The sequence below is a fragment of the Leptonychotes weddellii genome, chromosome 5 (assembly GCF_054177405.1).
Source record: "Leptonychotes weddellii isolate Sample4059 chromosome 5, ASM5417740v2, whole genome shotgun sequence".
In the NCBI taxonomy this organism is placed as follows: Eukaryota; Metazoa; Chordata; class Mammalia; order Carnivora; family Phocidae; genus Leptonychotes; species Leptonychotes weddellii.
Genome location: NC_138373.1, coordinates 44,705,042 through 44,732,043, shown reverse-complemented (window position 1 = coordinate 44,732,043; position 27,002 = coordinate 44,705,042). Strand labels below are relative to the sequence as shown.

At 39.4% G+C, this 27,002-nt stretch overlaps 1 protein-coding gene across 1 annotated transcript in view; it reads right to left on the bottom strand.

Moving 5' to 3' along the window:
* CELF2 (CUGBP Elav-like family member 2) overlaps positions 1-2,705 on the bottom strand; it is a 604,346-nt gene extending 601,641 nt beyond the window's left edge. Inside the window, exon 1 of the mRNA XM_081820569.1 lies at positions 2,679-2,705. The gene's annotated coding sequence lies outside the window, so the exon portion shown is untranslated. The remainder of the gene's footprint in view (positions 1-2,678) is intronic.
* Positions 2,706-27,002: the final 24,297 nt, after the last annotated feature.

Below are 27,002 nucleotides of genomic sequence, written 5' to 3'. Positions count from 1 at the left end.
GAATATATTGTGTGTGATTGTCATTGTCATTATAAGTTAAAGCTCTGTATTTTATAGTATATAATGAAATGAGATGATAAAAGTGACATCAAGCTTTGGATTCTAGTGTCTAAATCACCCATTTTATTCATCATTTGGCAGCTAAATGTCTTTTAAATACTGTGCAAGGTTTTATGATTTAATGTTTGCCTAAAGAATGGAAAGAAATGTGTTAAGCTGCATTACTAAGTAGAATCAAACTCTACTGCATAAAACCATCAGAAGACAGGTGTTTAATCCAGTTTTTTTGGCCTCTAAGAAGAGGAGTGCAGGGCCAAAGTTTGAGCTGGTCTATCTACCTCTGGATATCCCATTCCCCGAGGCTCATCAAATCCATGCTATGCACCAAACAAAGTAAGAGTTTACCTATTTTCTACTACTACATTTAACTTGTTCTGAAAATCCTTTCAAGCTCTTCTTTTCTGCTAAGAAATTGATATTTTGGTCTCTGGTGGTCATTTGTGTTTAGCCTTCTGTCTTTGTTAGCTTTGCTGTGACCAAAGAGAATTCATCACTGGGTAAGAATCTTAATTCACAGTGGTTAAGAGCTCAGTGAAGTAGCTTCCAGTGCTATGAATATTAGGTGCTTGGTAGTTTTCCTGAAAGACTCTGAAGCCTATGCACCTTGTTTCTCTGATTTAGGAGCTTCAGAGCAGGACAATTCTGTTCTTGTGATGGAAGGTGGCCTAATTTGACAAGGCATCATTATTTGTGATTTTTATTTTACTGAACTCTCTGTCAATAGAAAGAGCTTCCCATACCCCTCCCCCACATCATTCATATTCCTGGTAAGAATGGAAGAAACAGCCACATCCATTCCAAACTCACTTTGTTTTGACTCATCCAATAAATAATCATGGTCAACCCTCACATTCATGGAGGAGTAAGCTGCTTTGTACTGAGAGCCCCATGATGTTAGGGGACCTATGACAGTCCTTTTACTCCCTAGAATGTTCACCCATCTGTTGGCTCATATTAAAACAATCCCAATTCTCTATTATCAGTGCTTTCTCCCTTTATCCCAAGGCATGACTGCCAGGCAATATGTGAAAACTGTAACATAGATAAGTCCCCAAGATGTTATTAATCATTCCTCTAGGTGCAGGAAAGTTTTCTTTTTTGTAAGAGTAGGAGGCCATGAAGGTAGAAATTCTATAAAGGGGTGGAGAAAGGAGACCAAGGAGGGAGAAGGATAAGAAACTGAAAATTCAGAGATCCTGGAGACACTCTTGCCTAATGGCCTTTGCCTTTGGCTCTCTTAAAAAAACTCTAGGGTTTGACAGGCTCTAAATTTTTTTTTGTCACCCTCTCAATTAGAGAGGCTAATCCTAATATTAATGAACACTGCTGAGCAATAAAATGTGTAGGATATCTTTCCTCTCATAACCAAGAGATCATATATGATCCAGATCACAACTACAACCCAGGCAATGTATATGTATTTTAGGATTAAGTAACTTTTTCCTTTTCCATCTGTGCTCTAAATCTGTGCCATATGTCACCTAACAAGGTATTTTCCATTATTCTTTTATTCAGTTCACTGCATTTTGTTCTTCTTGTCCCTTGAAAATTAGCCTGTCTGTAATCAGAAATCACTTCCATTCACAGTTCAGTGCATCTACTGTAGACGTGGCAAATGCTTGTTTATGGGGCTGGTAATTGGATTAAAACATTGAAAAGAAACAGAAAAATGGAATGTATTGAAAAAATAAAAAACACAAGCATAAAATCAACAAAACCAAAACAAATTAAAAAGCTCTAATGAATAAAATTGCTATTAATGGAAATCCTTTATCAGTACAATGTTTCTGAGTCTGTGGTCCTCAATATTCAATTGAAATGATATTTAAAAATCTAAGAGAAAAAGGGAAAGGATTCTGAGTAGCTTTTCTGTGAGCATAACTTTAAAATGTTGATTAGTTTCTCTGTATCTTCTGGGCTGTCTTGAGAAATGGGCAGTGCATAAATCTTCACCAGGTCTGGATACAGAAATACCACAGTCAGGAAAGCACTGCTGTGTTAAGTTATTTAAGGGAAATTAATTATTCTTTCAAATTTGGATATTATTATTTAGAACTTGAAATCACAGAAAAGAAAAAATAAGTACGGCCTCTTTCTACCCAGCCTTGCTAAGTGGTATGAACAGGTGATTGCGATGTTGACAGTCATCAGGCATAATGTGCCATTTTGTCAATTCAGGAGTGATGGAGTTGGTGTATAGACCGCTTACAACCAGAAACTATACCCATAGGCCTAATTTTCTGAACATCCTTCCAATAACCTTATTCAAAGTATTTTTTAAAAGAAGCCCATATTTTAAGAAAACAAAACAACTTGCAACAAAATAAACCAATAGTAGTATAGGAATGTGAAATCAATTAGTCATACAGGAATGCCAATATCCAACAACAGGTAGGCTTTGATATAAATGGGATCCAAAGAGACAAAGGATCAGACTCAATAGTAAACAAAACCCAGAAGAGAAAAATCCAAAGAGAAACAACAGAACCGTTCATATATTAGAAAGCATGAGAAGCAAAAATCAGATAATCAAATCCATTGATTAAACCACCACCACTACCTTTAGCAGGTGTCTTCAGGCAGTCCATCTTAAACCTACAGAAGAGGGAGGCTCTTACCTGCTTGGCTGGATCACTCCTTTCCTTAGTTCTGTAGACCTAATGATGAAAAAAATAGAAGCAATTAAGTTCAGTTCTTAAATTTGAGAAAGGTATTCTATGCTAACATATCTTTTAAAAAAATGCTCATTTTTTTTTGTTAAAAAAGTTGCGGTAAAAACAATGTGTAAGAATTAAGCAAGCAAGATGAATTTTGGGTTATTTGCCATTGCAAATTGCTCATTGTGCTCACTGACTTAAAGTGAAGGCACAAGTGAAATTTAGTTGTGGAAGACCTCTTCAATTTTCAGAGTAAAATGATCATGCTGTATTTATTGATTTCTAATTTCTGCCACCCCTGTGTTGATACGGTTTTTACTAGAGTTTGTCTATATTACCTTGGGGATTTTGATGTCTGATGTTTACCTTTTATTTGATCCATATCAGTTGAATTGGGGGGCAGGAAGAAAGTTAATGTCTTTCTGCCACTGAAATTCTATCAGAGATTATTGTGGGAATCTGCTTGGTCTGTTTTCCTATGTTGTAAAATCTAGAACATTAGCTAGTTGTTCTGGTCCAATGCTTACTAAAATCCATTTACTATGTGTAACATTGTTATTTTTTAACCAAGCAATACAAATTGGGTTCTAAAATGTTTTAGATGAGTTACATTTTGTTTTTGTGATTGTCAGTGGTGTAAAATTGATGAATTAGTGAGAAATGAGGAGTATTCTATTATAAATGGAAAACCTGAACCCAATTCTAGAAACCCTGAATCCATTGTCCTAGGCCAGGAATTGGCAAACTGTAGCCCGTCGGCCAAATCCAGCCTGCTACCTGTTTTTATAGGACTCATGAGCTACAGATGGTTTTTACCTTATTAAATGGTTGAAGAAATCAAAAGAAAAAATAATATCTCATGGCATGTGAAAATTATACAAAATTCAAATTTCAGTTTCCATTAATAAAGTTTTATTGGAATATGGCCACACACATTTGTTTACATGTTGTCTACGGCTGCCTTCATTCTACAAAGGCAGAGATGAGTAGCTGGAACAGAGAGGACATGGTCTACAAATTTTAAAATATTTACTACCTGGTCTTTTTTAAAAAAATGTATTGACCCCTGGCTTATGCTGTGATTGATTTCATCTTTGTTAACCCTAATAATTAAGGTTAATCAATATAGATAGGTGAGTGATAGCTTTTATTAAAATAAAAATGACTGTGTTTCATTCTGGGGTCATTTAGGTGACTCATCGTCGACCGTGAAGGGCAGACTCATGGAAAAATGGAGTCCTTAACCATTTGTGTAGGAAGTTCTAGGCTGGCTTCATTGCTGCACTGTAGTTACTTATCAAATCTACTTTTCTTCTTATAACAGGACTTCAAGACTCTCCTTTATATTTGATAAAAATATCTAGAATAGTAACACAGTATGGAATAAATAGAACACAAAGAAACAAAACAATATATAAGTATATATATAATGATTTATATGAAGCATTTGTATGATGTTCAGAAACAGAAACAAACTATATTTTTAATGAAAAGATATATATATATATATATACATACATACATAATATGTATTTCATATATGTGTAAAAAAGGATTAATCTTGCTCCAAGAGAGGTCTGGCCTTTGCCCTTTCCTCTTGGGAGATAATTTATAAGCTTTTGGAATATGTTGCCTGATGATAGTGTCATTGTTTATCTGGAGGCCAATATGATTTACATGATTTATGGCATCTAGGGGGGCCTTGGATCATGGACTATCACCTCAACTTCTAGAGAAGCTGAAGACAAAGGTCAGCCCAGCAGATGATCAACATGTTTATGTGACTAAGTCCCAATAAAATTGGATGCCAAGGCTTGGATGGGCTTCTATGGTTGGCAAGACTATGTACATATTGTTACATGTCATCTCTGGGAGAGGTAAACCCTGCTCAACACAACTTCCCTGGGAGGAGACCACTAAATGCTATGCACGTGGAGCCTTCCTGGACCCTGCTGCATGTGCTGCTGTCCTTGGCTGTTTTTCTGTCCTTTCACTGTAATAAACCATAACTGTTGAGTATAGCAACATTAGTGAGTTCTGTGTATTGTTCCAGCAAATTATGGAACCTGAGGTTGGTTTGGGGGACCTCCTAGCTTACAGCTGTTGTCAGAAGTGAGGGTGGTCTTGGGGACCCCTGAAAACTGTAGCATATATACACTTTTAAAATTTGTCTATACACATACATACATATCACCAAAAAATCACATTATGGTTATTGGAGTTGTATAGTGGGCATGACATGTGGTTTCTAGGATGCTAGCATCCTAGATGCTGGTGGTTAAATAGATACTAACATAAAATTATTCCTTAAGCTTTACATATACATTTTATATACTCTTCTGTATTTATGATATCTCAATATTTTGGTTAAAAGAGGTAAAAACTCCCCATAGAGCATGTTACTATAAACACACATAGGCATACACACACACGAGGTCCAGGGTATGACTGAAAACATTCAGCTTCAAAAAATATTGCCATTCCAGGGGCGCCTGGGTGGCTCAGTTGGTTAAGCGACTGCCTTCGGCTCAGGTCATGATCCTGGAGTCCCGGGAACGAGTCCCGCATCGGGCTCCCTGCTCGGCGGGGAGTCTGCTTCTCCCTCTGACCCTCCTCCCTCTCATGCTCTCTGTCTCTCATTCTCTCTGTCTCAAAATAAATAAATAAAAATCTTTAAAAAAAAAAAAAATATTGCCATTCTGTCCTCAGTTTATTACTCAAGGACTATTACCTATTTTTCATAAAAAAAGTCACTTTGTTGTTCAAGGATCAAAATCACAATTCCCATGGTCATGTGCTAGAACATTGGTTTTAGTTCATTTTATTTGCTATTTGCAGTCTCGGAAATTCTGTCCCAGTTGCATGTGTATCTTGGAAAGGAATGTGTGAGTTCTCTTGTTTTGACTTAGTTGTAGCAGAATGAACGACCTCTGTACAGGTTAGATGAAATGACTAGCATCTTAGCTACACAGGAGAGTCACACATGATCATAACAACGAACTATAACTTCCCCCATGAATAAGAACTGAGATTTCTCTCCCCCTTTCAGCATCTACGCCATTTCTGGAAATATTGTGTGCCTGGGTAAATAATTTTAAGCTGATTGACCACAAGGAGGATTTAAACCCATCAACACTAGGTCCTCTGTGTCCACAGAGATCCATCTGTTTCCAGTTTCTAGACTCTTTGCAACCATTGCCATGTCTAACAGCACAGGCAGTACGGTCATATAGAGAGACCACCATCATCTTCCATGCAGGGAAGAGTGGCTTGAAAAAAGCACATGATTCTATACAGACAGATCACTGAACTTCTTTAGCAGTTGCCAAGTGCTTTGTGTCTGACAAATCTGATAGCCCCATAATAGAGATGTTTTAATATGGTACCAGGTGAAGCAATTTTAAGTATTCATTTAACTTCTTAAGGTATCAGATATAATGTACTGACCTTTAAAAAGAACCTAAAAATCAATAGTTTGGAAATATTTTTGCTAGATGTTGGGTGCATGAATATCTCTTCTAAAATAATAAAATTATGGGTAACAAAGGCAAAAGATTGCAACAATTGATGGTAACTAGTTGCATTGAATAGTCAAAGTATGCCAAAGTAGAGTTTTGCTACAGACCTTTATCAGTGGTCCGCTCAGACAGAGGGACACATATAGACTGAAGACAGAAACATACTGGGTCATCTTATAAAGTAACTGTCTTTTTGAAGTCACCCAGATCCACGGTCAGAAGCCAATTCCTGGTAATTGCATTATCTGGGCTTCATCTGATTCCATTGTTCACATGGCCCCAAATAATCAGGCCACTCTCATTGATTAGTGGCTTGTTCTGGCCAACTGAACAACTCAATCAAATTGACCCTATGGCAACTTGTTTCATTGTTTAGTAGATAGCAGTTAGGATTCCCCCAAAGCCGGAGTCAGCCATATTTGGGTCATTTAAAGCACTCAACACAAGGCTGCTTCCAAGGAAAGAACGTGGTGGTGGAGAGCAAACCACTGGGTAGCACCATCGCATGCTCTTAAAGATGGAGCTCGGACACGCTAAGGGAGGTTCTCACAGGTTATTGTGTGTGACAGTCACAAGTTCATGGAACTTTGGGAGAAATCCTGATTCCCAGGCCACATTCCAGAGATACGGATTCAGTATTTTGTATTGGGGCCCCAGGGATATGCATTTTCAAGAACTACCTAAGTTATTCTCCTACTGATGGTCTCAAAGAAACTTAGAAAAACACTAACCCTAAAATGTCAGAACTGCTTCTAAGCTTTGAAAAGGGCCAGCTGGTTCCTACTGTCACCATACAATTCATGTGCTTAAGGCCAGGACCTTTTAGTGGCCTCACATTCTATGACCCAGTAGAAAAGGTTACATCCGATGGTCCTGTCCACAAGCCGTAAGATTCATCTGGCCATTATATAAATGGTGCTTACTTGGCTTCTATATAATTTTGAGGATGTGAAGGATGTGACCCTCTGAAAGCATCTTATTAACATCATGTAAATGTATACTCTAATGTCCCCAGAGAAGAATCTTGGCAGATTTCTTTCCCCGGACTGTACATTGCTAATAGTCATCATTACCTTACAGCTATCAAATAAAACCATGAGCAGCTGGCCTCAACTGGTCTGCTTTTTTTTTTTTTGGACTATATTAAAAGATTTTATGTTGTTAATAAAGGGAGACAATTAAAGGTTAAGTATTTAGTTCATCCAGCCCTCAGAATAATGACTATAAAGACAGTTTCAGTTTAATTCCCCAAATTTAAATTTGGCATTCACAATTATTAAAAGTGTAAGAGCTAAACTATAAACAACCCATTTTAAATTTTGTCAAGTTTTAATCAGAATTTTGTTGCTTGGTAAGTGACCTGTTTTGTCTAATGGTCACAGCTGGGCTGGCCAATCAGTAAGGGTATTATTACTCTCACTGGAAACTCAAACTGGGACTGAAAGTCCACTTAATCTAATTCAACAATTGTATGTGGAGTATGTGCTGTTTAAAGCATGTATGAGACTCAATCCTTGCCTGCAAGAGAATGAAATCTTAAATAAGTAGCAATAATATTATGAAACATGTGTAAGATCTTGAAGAAAAGTTCAAGTGCCTAGGGTTCAGAGGGAAAGGAAAGTCTATCTTGTGAGGATGAATGAACATGTATAAAAGGGGTAGTATTAGCAAAGGCAGTTAAGCATGGGCTGAGTTGTGGAAATGCGGACTCCAATCTGAGTGGTCTGCAGACTGCATTTTGGGAGTGATAGTAGATGACAGACCTGTTATCCTTCCATGTGTTTGAGTCCAGGCCCCTTGCAAGGCAACGCTAATTTCAGATTAGGATCAAAATTTGCACAACCCCTTTAGAAGGAATATGCCATGAATAGTTTGGAAATAAAATCATGTCATTTAGCTTTCCACGCTGTAGTCTTGTGGGAGCCAATGAGATGTTGTTCTGTTCCCTAGCTCTGTAAACTCACTTGTCTGCTCTGGGTCTCCATTTCTCCACCCATGCAATACAATACTTAGGACTCTACCTGATCTCAAAGGAACATCAGCATAATAAAAACTTTTATTTGATTAAGAGCTTACTCTTCTCAAAACAACCCATATGTTATCTCTTTTGATCTATATAACCAATCTTTCAGGGAATTGGGGCTGACATTTTAATCTCTAATTTTGCAGGTGAGGAAAGTAAGCTGAGAGAAGAAAAAAGCATATTGTCTGAGACCACGCTGCTTTCGTTGAGAGGGCCACAATTTAAACCCACATCTACTGCCACTAAAAACCACCATTAAGCTGCCTCTCCTGACAGTGAGGAGTGAATAGGGTGGGTATACAAATATGTTGTAATAGAGACAATGTCAAAACTCCGTGAACTATAACCCAAGTAATATTCTTGTTCAAGTTTCTAGATTTTCTTATGTGTAATTTTTAGGAAAAAAAGAAATCATTAAAAGCCAAACAAAGAATCATAAAAGGACAACAAATAAAAGTTAGTTTCAGAGAAAGTAAAATAAACATAGTTGGGTCAAGCAGATATTAAGTGCCTCTGATATAATGCAACACTTAAAACATATGTTGTTTTTGGCCCAAAATGCTTAACACAAATTTATCAGCCTCTAAACTGCACCTTCCACTTTATAGAAAACATAACAGATAGGGGAATAAGCTAAATGGCACCAATAGGAAGCAACCAGTCTAAATCTGGAAGGTGGGGCATTCTGGAGGGACAACTTTCTTGGCTTCCTTAACAGATGAAGGTCCCAAATTGGAGGATGGAGTTGAGCAATGCAGGGATGGGTGGGAGGGAAGGATTGAAAAGAGACCTGAGGAGAATCTGGGGTGCTGTCCTAACTGCAGTGATGATCTCACCGATGACTACATTGTACGTTTTAAGTATGTGCAGTTTATTGTACGTCAACCACACTGCAATAAAATCTACACTTTTCTGTACCAAGAGCTAACAGTGATCTTCTAGAATATGATGGTCACTTCCTTATTTCAAATTCTTCCAAAAAAAATTTCTTCAACACAACCGAAAATGCCCTTAAAATGAAGTCTTGGGGCGCCAGGGTGGCTCAGTCAGTTAAGTGTTCAACTCTTGATTTCAGCTTTGGTCGTGATCTCAGGGTTATGAGATCGAGCCTCGTGTCAGGCTCCACACTCAGTGGGGAATCTGCTTGAGATTCTCTCTCTCACTCTCTCTCTGCCCCTCCCCACCACACGCTCTCTCTCTCTCTCAAATAAATCTTTTAAAAATTTTTTAAAAATAAAGTCTTAATGCTATAAAACAAAACAAAATAAAATAAAAACAATCCTAGTCGATACAGTTGATGGTATTAAAATGGTGTTGTATGGTGACAGATGGTAGCCTTGTAGGGAGCGTAGCATAAAACATACTTATCTAATCACTACATAACATTGTGTGTCAACTATACTTCAATTAAAAAAAACATTAAAAAACCCAAAAAATCTGTTAGAGATGTAAATGGTGGAAGTGATTCACAGAACTGAAGAAACGCTCATTCTAAGTTCTGGATATCTGAGTCTCCCCCTCTAGGCTGGCGTTTTTCCTGGATTGTCCATTTCATCCCTTTGAACAGTAGGAAAAACTAAAGGACTGGTTCAGCTGCTTTGGAGAATTTGTGCCTCTTCAGGGCACATAATTTGAGCAGTTAATGTAGTCAAAAGGACTAATGTAAGGGTGTGCAGAGAATCATGGGTTTAGGTTTCAGGGTAAAAAGCTAAAATGAGATACCCTGCAAACTCCTGACTGGGAAATGGTAAAATGGTATGGGATATGCCCCTGGAGAGCTGAAAGTCTCAATTTTATTTCAATCTGAGCTTTCTGATTCCACCTTATGCACTTATCCCAGGTGTTCCAGTGGATTGGGACGAATGCATGTGCACTCACAGAGGCCCCTTTGAAAAATCAAATTTGCATAAGCCCACACACTGCAGAGTGTTTAAAAGATTCATCAATAAGTAGAATATTGCTCCTGCAGATAAAAATAAAAAGACTCCTTGAAATTTAGGGAACATATTCAAAAACTTCAATAATGTTTTTTAAGTTACAGGAAATATTGCGACACCGATTTAGTTGTGACCAGCGTGGCAACCACTCCGGGGGCCTCTCCCGCTGAAAAACATCTCCATTTCAATGTGCCAACACCTGTGAACACTCGCCCAAAGCTACAGATACCTACACTTTCATTTATTCGGAAGAAGCTAAACGCAGGAATGCATTCTGAATGTATTATTTTTTCTAAAACAAATGCTTGCTCGATTTTCACAACATCCACTGATAGAGGCAGTCCCTAAAATAGAAAGCTGACCCCAGACACTCATCTTGATTCTATCCTGTAATTCTTTTTAAGTTACCTGTTTGAGCAATAATAACTAACAGCCATCGTCATAATGCCAGTGGATTGATTCATTTATTCAAACAGCGCGGTGCCCTTCAACCTTTCTTAAAACATTTTCAAATGAATCAGGGACCCTTTGGATTGCCCAGAATGCATATTCATTTTCCTTTCTAGTCACTGCTACTCCATCAGGTTCCCATCTGATGTACTTTGGGGGGGCCTTTGGCTTACCAAATGTAGGCTGAGGTGCGTGTGGGAACACGCACGTGCAAAAACAATCCTCAGAATAGGCTCCAAGGTGAACTAGCCTCTTTCTTGCTGGCACACAACCTTCCCCTTCAGGTAGGAACCTTGTCTGTTTCTTTTTTTTTTTTTAAATATTTTATTTATTTATTTGAGAGAGAGAGAGAACAAGCAGTGGGGAGGGGCACAGAGAGAGAGAGAGAGAGAGAGAAGCAGACTCCTTGCTGAGCAGGAAGCCCAATGTGAGGCTTGATCCCAGAACCTGGAGATCAAGACCTGAGTCAAAGGCAAACGCTTAACTGACTGAGCCTCATAGGTGCCCACATTGTCTGTTTCTGAGACAAGTCCCTCACCCTCTGCTACTCCCATTGCCACTTGAGACCTTTGCTTGGTTTCTTGGACTTCGCTCAAGGGGAGACATGATGGGGATGGCTGGAGGTGATGACACGCAGGTTAGAGGCAAAGCTACCACCAACGTGTGGCTGCCCGGGGCTGTGCAGGGTGCTGACCGGTGAACTTCCTTCCCCTGACTCACGTCCTCTGGGTCGACACTGAGCCCATGTGGGCCTTTCCACCCGGAACTGATTTGACCAGTGAGAATCTACAAATCTACTCAGTCACTAGTGCCTGGCTGGGACTTTTCTCCCAGAATAGGGAGAGGGTAAAGCTTTGCAAGCCCTCAATAAGAAGAATGGATTTGCACTGCCAGGTTGACCAGTGGATTTGGAAACCTTGGGAAAAGAGCTTGCAAGAGAGGAAAGCTAGATGCCCTCGAGCCTACCCAGGAAGGCAACAGTACCAGGGGAGGGAGCTTGTCCCCTTCATGAGCAGGGAGAAGGATAAAGCATGCTAAGAACACCCCCAGCCCTCCCAATCACCTGGGCCTGGCACGGGTGGAGGCGTGGTGTGGAACCCTACAATAGGTTTCAAGCTTCATTCCTGGACCATGAGTTGCTGGTGATTGCATGGGATAAACTTGCACAAATAGTTTATGTGGCACTTTTTTTTTTCTCTTTCCTTAGAATTTGACAAACTTTTTCTACCAAAATGAGCTGTCTTGTGCACCTTAACATTTAGGACTAGTTTGCAAGAGATTGATATATCCAACCCTACCTCCCTTAGCAATCCTAAATCCTAGAGTTTATTGATGAGTGATTTGTGAAAATAGAGTGTTACTCTTCTTGGAAGATGAATTGGTGATGCACTGAAATGGAAATGAAATAATAAAATGATATTTTCTTTGTTATATCAGTATTAAATTTATTTTCAACTACAAAATGAGTGTTTGCTAGATACCAGAATTTTAATGCTTGTTGGTAGGTTTACACATCCAGGTGAGACATGGGTCTTCTGAGGGAGCCTGCTCCTATCTTCTTGTGGACAGATAATTAAAGAGATAATTCAAGGTATTTGGATTCCAAGAAAGAAGAGAAATTTATTTCTCGCTTATCCATATGTTTATGTATATCCATAATATATTCCTGTGCATATTATGTGTCTGTAATGTACAGTCATTGGAAAGCCGATTTGCAGACAATTTTGCTAGTTCCACAAATTATGGGCATAAGCTCTGTCTTTAATTTTGATTTCCATGGTCTTTTCCACGAGCAGGCATAGTCCTTGGCCCTAGGAACAGGTTTTGACCTTTTCAGCTCTTTTATTCAGTTTGACATTAATTTTTCTTCTTTATTCTTAACAGGTTTTCATTGTACTTAGTGAACAATACAGGGGCCCTGGGGGCCAAAATAAACCCGTAAAGTGCCCATGAATTTTAACCAAAGACTTACAGCACTACATGATTAAAAGCCTTAAATTCTCAAAGAGCCACATGATTAATCCAGTACCACGGTGCTGAGTGGCTTCACACTGGCTTCATTTGTTGGTATTGTTATTTTCCTTGGTTATATTTGATTTGTTGGAATGATGATGATTTTAGTTTGCACAGTTAATGTGAATCTCCCTCTGCAATTGCAAAAATGTCTTAACTCTTTCAATAATTTTTTTTTAAACTACTCCTAGCCGACCTTGTGAGGCAAAGAATGCAAGCCCAAGATATGCCTGTGAAGATGGATTCACACACCTGGGCTACTACCGTGAAGGCAGACATAAAAACTCTTTTCAGTTTATTGTACAGTTCGTAGAAATGAAGGCAGATGGTTTAGATGCTTTTCTATTCTGTTTTTTTTTCAGGCTATTTTAAAAGATTTCTAGGAGCCTAAACTTCTCCTTGATGGGCCATCCCAGGGTTAAAGTTAAAAAGTATGTGCAACAATTTCTAGCCCAACTCAACTTCCCCACTTTCTCTTTTGCCTGTTCTTTGCACAAATAGATAAAATCCACTTTGCGTCTTCTTTGTGATACTGATTCAAATACCCATGGGTTCCTATGAGGGTAGTGTTTTTGCTTCATTTCTCCCAGTTAAAACAGTCCTATTTTCATTAATCTTTCATCACAGAGCCTGCTTAATATGATATTGTGTGTATTTCCATATTCATGGTTAAAAACTTGAGCCCTAAATCAGTTGTAATAAAAAGTGCTACAATGTATATCTGAATTGAGTGGTGGTTTCACTTCCTGCCTTATCTTATTATTCTGAAGCAAGAACTGTAGCTGTTCTCATCATGCAATCACTATGTCCACCCTTTTTAATTGTTCATAATTTATCTTCAGCTTGCAATCTGGGAGGACTACCAAAACTGTGTTTGCCTGCCTTGGTCTCCCTATCTTTTATCCAGATTTTGAATGGATTCATAATTTTTTGACGTTAAGGATGTTAATATGCATCTATCTTCAGTGGTTTTTATCCTTAACCTAATTTGCTTGGAGAGTTCGAAGTTCTTTGAGATAAGCTCCAGAAGGCTAAGTAAATGTAAGTTTTCAAAGTCAGTATCTCTTTCACAATGTCACTTACAACAAAATGGATTTCTTTGGCTCTAGTAGGTTAACTACTGGTAGAAAACTAAAGATGACATGCTGAACAATCTATTTGTGCTCTAATTCTATAACACGTTGCTACTATCGAGTTAGAAATATAATAATATTTTGGCTACATGCTGTGATTCATCTCTGAGGGAAAGGAGAGATATCCAGGGCCATGGACATGTGTCTCTGTTATCAGTACTAAGTCATTTCAAACATAAACTCACCCTCAAGATATTTTTCAATGGGTTAGCCAACTGAGGCTTCGCTTATCACCTTACCATGTAATTTCCTCTATCCACGGACTCTCTTACTCTCTTTTCTGACAACTGGGAATTATGTGAAAAATAATGAACTTTAGGTATTTCTTGCTCTTTTCCCCCTTGGTTCAGCTGCTGACATAGATGTTCTTGGGGCCACAGTTAGCAAATGGGACAGCTTTTGTAGCCGAAATTAATGTCATAGGACTTTGAGAATGACCAAAATTTCAAATTGAAAGATCACTTCCTCTTCATCAGTGTGTAAATGCCCTACCCTTTTCTTGCATTTTTATTCTTTTGGGGAATCTGGGGATGAGTTGCAACTTCTAAGACTACCCCACTCAAACGGCCCGAAATATTAACGTGTGGCTGCTTGCTATTGACCTGCCACAGAGAAATAACCAAAGATTAATAAACGTGGCTCAATTTCATGGTTGTGGTTCTTGGGCAAGTCCTTCCTCGCAGTATTTTGAGTGTACACAGCAGCTGCAAGCTTAAAATGAAAGGTTTTCCAACTTCACCTCTTAGCCCCTGTAATATTTCAGCTGAGCCTGCCTGAGGACTTCCTTTCTTCGAGGGAAATAATAAACTATGATGAGTTTGCAATAACAGCTCTCATTCCTACCACTGTCTTATTTCTAAGAAGTGGAACAATAACTCCTTTTATTGCTGAGAACAAGACCCTCCAGAAGAGTGGCGTTGAGACTGCGGAGTCGGAATGGGGCTTCCTTTGCACAAACTGCCACAAAGGTTATGGAAAGACATCTTGACATTGAGTTGCCATGGATGCATTATGATGGTGTAGTGACACTCCTCTCTTTCAGCAAGTGGTGATGTGCACTCTAATGAACGTGTCACAAAGCACAGCCACTGGGCCACACAATCATCCGGGGCCTCCTAAGGCCCCTCTGCCTATCCATCCCTCCACCATTGCTTGTTCGGCTGGAAAAAAAAGGTAATATTCATTTTTTGCTGTTTTGTGACCTTTTCTTTTTCATTTTTATACCTACTCTGTCGATTTAGAATGAAAATATCCCTCAAAGAAAGATTCCACTTGCTCCAAAACCAAGTCTCTGGAGAAGGGGTGAGTTTTTAGTGTAAAAAATGAGACTTCCCTGAGAAACAAACTGAGGGTTCTAGAGGGGAGGGGGGTGGGAGGATGGGTGAGCCCGGTGATGGGTATTAAGGAAGGCACGTATTGAATGGAGCACAGGGTGTTATACGCAAACAATGAATCATGGAACACTACATCAAAAACTAATGATGTAATGTATGGTGATTAACATAACATAATAAAATTTAAAAAATGCAAAAAAACAAAAAAAAAATGAGACTTCTTAGGCACGTGTATTTCACAAGCCATGCCCTTCCTCATATGGCTGCCAAGCCTGCTAGGTCTACAGATCTTTGCTATGAAGTGGCGACAGAACCTCCAGGATACAGGGGTAAACAGGCACCACTAGGAGCTACGTCAGGGGGGAAAGATTTTCAGAAAGCAGCCACATTGTCCCTGAAGTGCAAGGTCGCTAAGCAGAAGTTCAAGGTTGACAGCTACTGTTGGCTTTTTCCTTATTGGGAAGTCATGCAAGTTTTCGGGCATACACTAAACCTGGGCAGATAACTGTCATCTAGGGTCATTGGTTCTGGGCCACAGAGGTGAGCTTTTGGGAGTGGTTTCTGAGTGCCTTTCTTTGTATGGATTGTCCTATCCTGAGCCAGTGCAGGTACATTGTGGTGTGGAAATAATTTATGCATTCTAGAGACTGACCTGGTAGAATGGATGCTGTTTGAGCCCTGCCCAGATGTCGTTGACCAGTTTGATGCTCCCCTCCCCCAGCTGCTGTGAGTGTTGGCTCTTCATGGCTCACAGTTGCTTTCTTCTCTAGTGAATTACCCTTGGTCCCCACAAGAGCCACTGACCCAAAGAGATGCCTGGGAGTTTCCTGCCTACATGTGAACTCCACTGCCCTGGATGGGGGCTGTCTCCAGCAAACGACTGTGAAGTGTCCAGCTCTCCTACCTGAAGGTGAGATGCTCTAGAACTTTCGGTGAGATAAGGGTGAAGCTGGGCTTCAGGTGAAACCACCTCTGTGCTTAGCTTCTTCCCTGTCTTATCCTGCTTCCCTCGCTCCCCGACAGGTTCCTCCTAGAGGCACCATCTCAATATATCACCTCCACAGAATCCCTGTCTCAGCCTCTACTGCAAGGGAACATGACCCAAGACACATGGTAACTAAGTCTACTATTGCAACACACGAACATACAGAGGGCAATTATAATAATTTATTTCTTGTATATTCTAAAATTTATGTGCATATAATCCATCTGGTAAAATGCAGATATATGTTTATAATGTGAGCCAGTAATTCCCCTCCTAGGTATTTATCCCAGAGAAATGAAAACATATGCCCACAAAAACCCTTCGACGAGAACATTCATAGCAGATTTATTCACAAAAACCCAAACCTGGAAACCCAGATGTCCATCAATAGAAGAATGGAAATGTAAACTGCGGTGTGTTCCTAAAATGGAACCCAACTTAACAACAAAGACAATAAACTACTGGTGCAGACAATAACAGAGGTGAATCTCAAAAATACTAGGCAGAATGAAAGAAACCAGACGCAAGAAAGTATACCACTATGTGTTTCCATCTAAATGAAAGGCTATAGCAGACAAAACTAATCCAGAGTGACAGAAATCAGATCAGTCTTTACTTTGGAGAAGAATGTGGAAGTGACTAGAAAGGGGCAGGAAGAAATTTCTGAGGTGATAGAAATGTTTTTTCTTTGATTTGCATTCATCAAAACTGATTGAAGAACACACTGACGATCTGAGCATTTCACTGTGTGTAAATTATGCCTCAATTAAAAAAAAGCAGATGTGAGAGATGCATCTTTTTCTGAGTTTTGTTTATTTTGATCATAAACTTGTGTTGAACAGGGACTGTGGTGAAGGTAGCTCAGAGTGAATCACCAAAGTGATTGGTTCCGTAGCCCCCCTATGCATCTGTTCTACACACTGTTCCATTTGGGTTCAATTTACTTCAGGTTTCCTTTGGATTAAAAGGGAGAAAGAGAAGAGGCAGAGAGAGGAGAGAAATGGTGCTGATTCTCTTGATTGCATTAAAAAAATGAATGTAACACAGGTCATTCTTCTTGATGACACTTTATTTGCAAAAATATAAAAAGTGTCATCATTCACTCATTTTCTCCTAACAACATTTGTAGTTTACTTGTAGCGTTGCAGGTACTGAATCAGATGCTAGGAATATGAAGAAAAATACATCATTTTCTCAGCCTTAAAAATGTGCTGAAGGAGTTGATTGTAGCTATTGTAGTCACAGAATCCTAGATGGACCAGAGTGGAACTAAGTAATGTCTGGGGCACAGCAGATGTCGAAGGGACAGGGATGGAGAGACCCATCTAGGGGCACTAGAACGAGCTTCTGAAAGGAGGTGATATGTGAAATAAGACACCCAAGGCTTTAGTAAACCACAAGAGACAGTGTGGTCCTGCTAATGTAGGACAACTCTGGATATAGGCAAACCTACTTAAGAGGTTTGCTCCAAAACACTCTATCACTTTGGCAACTGACTTACCCTTCTTGAGCCTCTACCTCATTATTTCTAATTTGGGATAATAACACTTGCAGTGCTGCTACAACATCATACCTAGTTGTTATTATTATTATTATCTGGAAAAGATGATTAACTTATGATCATCTATTAACGCTTTGCCTTATTGGATTAGCAACCCAGTCTGATAGAAGCAAAGGTCACTGAAGAACTTTGACTTGGGGGCCAACAATCAAATTCCTTTCTTTGTCTTTTCCAGCTTCTAGAGGCCCCCAGCTTTCCTTGGCCCATAACCCCTTCCTCCATCTTCACAGGGGTACAGCATCCTCAAGTCTCTTCCTATCTCTCATCTCTGCTTTCCCTACCAGATCTCCTACTTTCTCTCTGCTTTGTCATCACATCTACTCCAGGTTCTTGGGATTGGATGTGGACATCTTTGTGGAGGGGGTGACATTCATCCTATCACAGAATATAAGTGAGTTGTCCTGAGACCTTTTTGGAGAATCTGAGAAGCTGAGAGGTGACATTGGTGGGACTTACTGGATGAGAGGCTGATTGAGGCCAGGGAAAGGTCATTGAGAGGGAGCTGGAGCTGAGGGCATGAAGAAGCCCCACAACTGACAAGCTCAGCTCTGTGCTTCAGGGATCCAGTGTGGCTTAGGGTACAGGATGGCTTGCAAGGGTCTGGGAACTGGAGGTAAGGCCATACCTTGGAAGTCACTGCAATGGGCCAGGCGAGGTATGAACTAGAAAGTTCCCCAATTTCTTAATCATGCCCAAGATGAATTCCATGCTTAATCACCATAATGAGGGTGGAGATTTAAAGAGAAGGATATGAAGAAGAAAAGGAGAATGAGAGGGAGAAGCATGGATTTCTTGTCTTCAGAGTTTTGGCAATGGGTAGTCATGAAAGGAAAATAACTTTCATGGGACTTATTTGTAATTACTGACTTTGAAGTTCCTTTAAATATTGCAATGCTGAGGGTATTTTAGACTTGGAAACATAAATATTTTATTAAAGAGCAAACAATTCACCAACTAACCTGATAGCAAGGAAATCCCCTCATTATGAAAACACTGGCAAGTTATTTGTATACAGGGCATGATCTCCTTGATATGCACCTGTTTTCTATATGAATTGAGGGATTAGATGGGTCAAGAAAATCTTAAAGAACAAAACCCTTATTATCAAGCTCTTGAGGTCATTTTATATTCAATAAAATAATTTGAACAGCATTTTTATAAGAGACAAGGTAGCTTATGCTTGCTTTTTCTAATAATCAGAAGTCAAACATAAATTTTAAGCATTCTTCTGGTGAACATTCATTACTTTAAGCACCTCAAACAGTAATACACATTGATTTATGAACTCAGCATCAACTGTAGATAAGATGCTACAGATGCTTCTCAAACCACAGAAAATGCTCCCTCCTCTCGCTTGAAGATTCTACAATTCTCAAAAAAAGACCTGGCATTTTCTCTGAGTTATCCAGGCAAGAAGTACAAAGTCCTAGAACATGACAAGTTCTGGCTAATGACCATCTAGATTCTATGAGGAGCAAATTCTATTAAGCCAGTTAACATGTTAAATACTTGACTTGGAAAAGAACCAAAATGAATTTATAGAGAATATACTCATATATTCAGAAATTGTAACAATATAGGATGTATTTTATAAGGTCAAATTTGCTGAATTTAAGTCTTTCTCTACCACAGAAAAATTGAAAAAAAATGCAGAAAAATAGGCCTGAAATACTTTGACAACAAAAAACATTTATTAAAATTGGCAAACAGGGCAAGATTTTGGCATCCTGTTAAATGGATAAATGAAGTTGCTTAGTCTATAGGAGATCTGGTCCTAGGTCCAGCATGTATAGATTTATATTGATTTTATTAATAAAGACAAAGCATTCTCATCAAATAACTTGATGGTTGATAGCACTTATAAAATTGTCAATATTATTTTGGATTCCAGGCTTGAAATTTAAGATAATATCAAAAAGTGGAGATATGATCAAAAGAGAAATGATCAAGTGGTTATTTGACAATCTATGACGCCACATATACATCAGCACTCTTAAGACCCCAAGCAGCAGAAGACTGGGAAAAGTAAATGAGCAAAAAAGACCATGATGGTCCTAGTGGCCCACAGCTGACCATGTATTGGCTTTTTTTTTTTTTAAAGACTCAATATTTAGATTTTAGAAGGACATCACCAGATAGGAATTAAGTAACCATTCTCAACAGGGGAATAGTGGTGATAACTTAAAGACTTAACGTTTTTATGGGGCAAGTGTGGGAATATATTGCTAATTTCCTTCAAGTTTTATAGTGAGATGTTAAGGTTGCAACCAAAACTCATAGGGGATTTAACTTCTCTTTGATCTTACAACTCAGTGTAAGCCTAATTAATGGGAGCAGAAAGTTACTAATAGGTCAAAGCACACTCTGATAAAATTCAGCTGATCCTTCTGGATGAATGAGCTTGTTGGTAATTATTATTACTTTTGTTTCAAAATTGCTCAAAAAATTAAAAAGACATAAAGGATCTTATAATGAATATCTTGTATCCTCAACCAAACTTAAGAAATAAAATATTATAAGTAGAGTTGGAAACCTTATACAAATCTTCCAGAGCATGTTTTCCCTTCCCATCCTCTTATTTCTCCTTAATTACCTGTATACATATATCCTTAATATAAATATAGTATTATTTGGCAAAATATTTAAACTTTATATAATTAGAATTATATCACATGCATCCTTTTGTTTTTCTCACTTAACATTGTGTTGTGGGAAATAATCATGTTGATAACTTTGCTTCTATTTCACTTTTTCCTTGTAACTTTTTAAAAAAACAGCTTTATTGAGATATAATTAACATGCCATACAATTCACCTACTGAAAGTATACAATTGAATTTTTTTGGTAGTATATTCACAGAGTATGCAGCCATCACCACAATCTGATTTTAGAACATTTTCATACCTCCCCCCAAAGCCCTCTGCACCCCTTAGTAGTCACTCTTCCTCACCACCAAGCTATATACAACCTCTGACCTACATCTTGTCTATATAGATTTATGTGTTCTGGACATTTCTAATATATGCATTTATATGTTATTTGAACCTTTGTGTCTGGCTTCTTTCACTTAACATAATGCTTTCAAGCTTCATCCATGCTGTAGCATGCATCATTGCTTTATTCCTTTTTATGGCTGAATAATATTCCACTGCATGGATGTACCACATCTCACTTACCCATTCATCAGTTGGATGGTATCCACTTTTTGGCTCTTATGAATAATGCTGCTATAAACATTCATGTATAAGTCTTTGTGTGAACATAAGTTTCATATCTCTTGGATAGATGACTAAGAGCAGAATTGCTGGGTCCTATGGAAACCCCATGTGAAACATTTTGAGGAATTCCCAAACTGCTTTCCAAAGTGGCTGTACTATTTTACATTCCTATCAGCAATGTATGAGGGTTTCAATTTCTCCATAACCTTGCCAACATTTGTAATTTTCTGTCTTTTTGATTATAGCCATCTTAGAGAATGTAAAGTGGTATCTTGTGGTGCTATTTCATTTTTGAATGCTGTATAGTATTCCATTTTGTGAAAAATATTCATTTTCCTATTATTAGATACCTAGATTGTTTCCTTTCTTTCTTTTTTTCCCTCAAATAAGGCCATATGTATAGTTTTACACGGACCTTTTTGTGCACCTTTAGGAATTTATTTAGGATTGGAATTTCTAAGTATGCCTCTCTTCAACTTCATGAAAAATTGTGGTAATTATTTTTTAAGCAGGAGTGAGTAAAATGAGTAGACTTAATACTTTCACAGTGAGATGGATAGCAGAAGTTTGGATGTGCTTGATGAAAAGAATTTTGCTTCTCTTGCTAAGATGTCTTGCTCTTTGTCTATTTCTATATGTGATTGCTTTGACTGAAAGCTCACAATGCTTTCAAAAGGGGGTTTTTGTTTTGCTTTGTTTTATTTTTGTTTTCAATTTTCTTTTATTGCCTCAAATTGAGGATTTAATAAAATACCATTAAGGGACAAGGCTGTACTTTGCATTGTTCTTTATCATTCCTTGGATTCAGCAACAGTATCTGCAGAGCATTAAATAGTCTGAAAGTTTTCAGCAGATTGCAATGCAATTGGAGTTCTTGGAGCTAAGCCCACATCTATCCATACAGAATGAGCAGATTATGGCGGGGTGGATATCTTTGTTGAGCTGTCTAAGGAATCGATCTAATCAGCCACTTAAATCATTCCCCCGCAGAGATTGATGTGGAGGTGGCAGAAGTGAACAGATGGACTGCCACAGTCCGGGGGAATCTGAATGTAAACTCTCAGGCATTCCTGAAAGCAGGTGGGTACACTCAGTTTATCTACACTGTACACTGGGTCTTTTCATACTGCTGGAAAGCTTGCAGTCAGGACCCAGTGTTTTGGGGAGCTCTGGAGAAATCTGGGGTTATGGGAATCTGTTTACTTCTTCTAGAAGTGTTAATCATTGCATCTTTAGATGCTTAGAATCTGCTCTGCAAGCCTATTATTACACAGAGGTTGTGTCTGTGAATTCAGACTGTCACCTAAGATAAGTTGTGTGGCTTTTGGTGCTATATTCCTCTATACAGGATGTACCTATATGTAAAACATACAAAAAAAAAAAATCTTGGGGATGGTCTAGCTCTTTTTTTTTTTTCAGAGAAAATAGTTGGCAATAGTGACCTGAGTAAATATAAAAGAGAAGACACATCCTACCGTGTACTTATAATTCCCAACCTCCCCAATAGAAAAGGCCTGCTTTTTTATTCTAAGATCGTGAAGGCAAGTATATTCAGAAAAGGTAGTTACATTTTATTTATTAGGTCATTTAGAAAAATGAAAGCCTCACCATTCTTGGCTATGAAGAGTGTGTAAGTGTGTGTCTATGAAGAGCCGTGGTTTTACCAGAGTGAAAATATCAGGAGATAATGGTTTCTTTAGACATAGTACCTCTTTCAAAGAGAAATAGTGGGGAAATCAGTTATAGCCTAGCTGCTGAAAATCCAGGATTGAAATCTCAAACCTTGAGAAGTTATAATATATCATAAGAAAAGGTAAGGTACATATAACATTTCAATTCTGTGGCTCTCAGGGCAGGTTGGAGGAGAGAAATGGGAAAGAGATTGCTCATCCCACCCCACTGCCTTCTTTCAATCATTGAATCAAATGGGGGCAGTTACAGTAATATTTTTGAGAAGACCAAATTTCAAATATGATTGTTCTAATATTTTGGGATAAATAATCATGACATTTAAGAATGTCTTCCTTCCAGCTGCTGGGTAGTATGGTCAATCATCTTGGATCTTAAGAAACAAAATTATAAAACTGTAAAATATTTTTCAACAGGTAATAAGAGGAAATCAAAATACACACCTGGCCCATTTAAGCCACAGACCATTACCTCCAGAACGCTATATATCATCCCATAGAGTAGACTGGAAAAGCTGTAGACTGGCCTGGTTCAACCCTGTGTTATGTATTCATTGTTGCAATTATGCTTTAGCTTTGGCTCTGGGGAAAATGTATTTTTTTTTTTTTTTTTTTACTCACTTCAAACCTCCTGGCCCAGTTTCAGAAAACTAGGAAGCTAGTTCATTCATTTGATAACTATGTATGGAGGAGCAGGTAGGATAGGCCAGACATTGAGCTGATTAAGGAGATGTGCTAAGATGCAGAAGAGGTGATCCCTACGTCCAAGGACTTTATAGTCGAGTAGAAAAGGGCAGATGTCTGCTGATAATGATGGCAGTAAGGTACTCCAATGGGCTACGATACGGAAATAAATAGGGGGACTGAGGAGGGTGCTCTCGTCTCCAGATTGGCTGCGGGATGCGGCTGCAGAAGGGATCAGAGCTGAGAGCTGTGCTCAAGGTTCTCAGTGGAGTAAATCCACATGGCATGGGGTCCGCAGTGCCTGGGCAGTAGGTAGTTCCATTCATTGCTTTAGCAGCTGGTGGTGGATAAAAGGCACGACTTCATATATCATGAGGCCAGTACAGCTGGAAGCTTTTTGAGGGGCGAAGAAATTTTCGCATGGGGTTTGGAGTTAACACATTTGTGTTTGAATCCTGGGCTGTCACTAATCTGTGACCTAGGGAAATGAATCATGCTGAGGGTCAATTTTCTCTCCTATCGCAATGAATTAATAAATGTCTTACCTCTTTCACAGAGCAGTGAAAAGGATCAAGTTCAATGTCATCCCAGTGTTTTTCAAACTAGTATTATAAACCCAGGGAATCACTGTGGACTAGTATTTTTACTTAATGGTGAGTGATCTACAACATTTTAAAATAGAAAATGCGTGGGCTTATCATGGCAGATAACAAAATTCAATGAAGTTTTAAAATAAAGCAAGAGACTTAAAATATTTTATGCTTGCCTGCCTTTTGGAGCTGTATCCCCATGCCCTGGGGAGCCCCATCCAGGGTGTCAGGGAGGAAAAGTCTGAGAAGTGCTGTTTATGGAGGCGCTGGGTAAAATGTGTGGCGGCGTCCAAATGGTGGTCTTCCTGATTTACAGTCACCATTTATTGACGGGTCAGCCTTACCACGTAAGAGCCGAGCTTTGGCTGTAGCTGTGGCTTTGGAATTGGTGGCTAAATTTTACCCACATTTATGTTGGCATTTACAAAGAGTTCTTATTTTGTCAAAAACATGCAGAAGAGTTGGATCAAACTGAAAGCAGCATTCAGGTAGAGGCAGTGATACTGAGCGATACTGTGCGATACTGTGGGTGGGATGGGAGTGGGTTCAAAGGAAAGGAAACCTCAGGGACCAGGGTCAGCAAGAAAAATCTTACAGCTAAGAAACAGTTCAGCCAAGCCCCAAAAGAGGCTTAGGGTTTCCACTGGAGGTTAGATGGGGCAAGTGGAGTTGGGTGTGAAGGGGGCAAGGGGCCAGGGGCTGGGCTGCAAGAAGGGGGGCCAGTTGTCAAATTTAGAAATCAGGGTTCAATCCAAGAAGGACAGGAGGGGCAGACACGTGTCTGTGACCCTATGAAGTCACAGAGACATTCCGCGGCAGGAAACGTGATGCATTGTTCAGGTCATCATCACTCACACCAAGGAGGAGGCTTGCAGGAAGTGGAATGGGCAGGACGTGCACAGCGTGCCCAAGGGCGGGAGAAATCATTACTGTGGGGCAACCTGCCCACCCCACTGGATTCCATCCCTCCACTCCGAGCACCGACAGAGCGGAGCTGACAGAGTGAGCGTGAAGCAAAGCTGACATATTAGAGAGGCTCTTGGCACACAAGAGCCACGCAAGTTCCACATAATGATGTGGCACCTCGATGGCACTTGTTTCTAGTCAGAACATCCCGGTTCAATATTTTATCACAGCTTGTCATAAATATTCCATGGAACAAAACTCAGGAAGTAATACTGGATTTGGGTAATTTTTCTAGTCTCGGAAGTCGTGGCAGCAATTTTCATTTTCAAAGCATCTAATCCATTTCTTAATTATGCATGAAGATGGATGTGACTGCTGTAATATTTAACACTATCAAGTGTTGTAGCAGTGGAAGAGACTTGGTTAAATAGTGAGGGAGCCGGGTAAGGGACAGAGGGACAATGTGCAGGAAACCAAACACTCCTCATGAGTGTGGCAAATGCCAGCCTCGGATTTTATGGGAAAATTGGGGGATTAGCATCAATTCCACGTGGCTTTCATGTGCATGGAGTTGTTAATTTTCATTGTTCCCAGGAACATTGTCTGCTTTTATTTGTGGGTGTTTACCGATTAGTCATTGGGGAAATTGTGAAGTCAGTGCATTTTGGAGTTGGTGGTGTTCTATTCCCTTTCTGTCCTTGCTTGAGACCCCCACTCTTTGTAGGTGCTCAGAACACCTAGGTAGTCTCAGATGCCACGTTTCATAGGAAAAAATGGGACCAACACAAGCCTTAATTTATTATTAGCAACCTCAGGCCTATGAGCCCTTCTCTGGGAATTTGTGCATTCAAAGGGGAATAAGAGGTCAAGCTCCCCAGGATCCTAAGCCAAGGGAAAAATAGAAAACCTGCTTTTTTATTCTAAGATCGCAAAGGCAAGTATATTCAGAACTACAGTTCCCTGATTAAAAGAAAGTTTTAGATAGGAACCTCTTTGCATTAAGTCATTCTTCCGTTAAAGAAGAAATGTATTGAGCCCCTGTTCTGTGCCAGGCATCTGCAAAACACAGAAGATACCTAGTGAACAAGACACTGTCCCAGCATCCTGGAAGCTTGTCCACTCTCAAGCAAATCATTTCTTTCTTTTTTTTATGTTCAATTAGCCAACATATAGTACATCAGCAAATCATATCTTAATCACAAATGTGGTGATTAGGAATCACGAGTGGTGGTGACTCTCTTCTGAGGCGAGCAAATGGACCCTTTCCCCAAAACATCCATTCAGCAAGAGGGGATGCAACAGCCCTCATCAAGGGGGGATTCAATCGTGCAAGCCAATAACCTCCCATATCCACTTAACAAGTGAGCTACATGGAATCCTACTGCCCTGAAAGAATCCCTGTGCTTTCAAAAGAGGCCAATATCCCCAGGAGATCATTCACAACCCTGGCAGGATATTTTCATTTTCGGTTTGTTTTCACAGCTGCTGGTGGAGAGGAGCTCTTTCTTAGTGTATCAGCTACATTTATTAAACAGTGCCCTGATGCACAGTTGTCCCATTTCATCTGCCTGTTGCTAGGATTTCGGAAACGATGTGAAAAAGTTGAATTCCATCTGACATATTCGAAATCATTGCTGATTTGTTGACATTCTCCCAGTTGTCCGGGTGGCAACAGTGAGATGTTCCCAAGCACACTTGTCAAAAGAGCCCGCTGCATGTGAGAAAGGGCTGAGCAAGCTGAGGGGGACCCTGGGAAGCTTGTAGAGCCAAAAAAAAAAAAAAAAAGGCTTTTGGGGTTTTGAAATAAACCAACTCAGAAAAGAAATCTACAAATACCCCTTAATACTCAGATGGCTACCTTGCTCTGGTTGACTCCACCTCTTGTGAAACCAAGGGACCAGGTGAAGATTACTGGATCAGACTTCTTCATGGGGGTGGATGCTGGGTCCCAGCGTGTGGTGCACTGGGATGGGCCCCTGCCTCCAACGGGGGTGAACACTGAATCTGTAAGACTCAAGCAGACACTGCTCTGTCTCGAAGCAGATACTCTGAAGTGCACACACACATAGTGCGGTTTCCTAATTGAATCTAAAATGTAAGTGCTTTGCTGTTTAAAAGGACCTTGCTATCTTGATAAGAAAAACTAATGAGATGCCCTTTCCAGAGCTGGTCACACAATAGCCCTAGTGACAAGGACCCCTATCAAGAAATAAAGCAGAAGATAAATGAGATTTTTCTAATATCC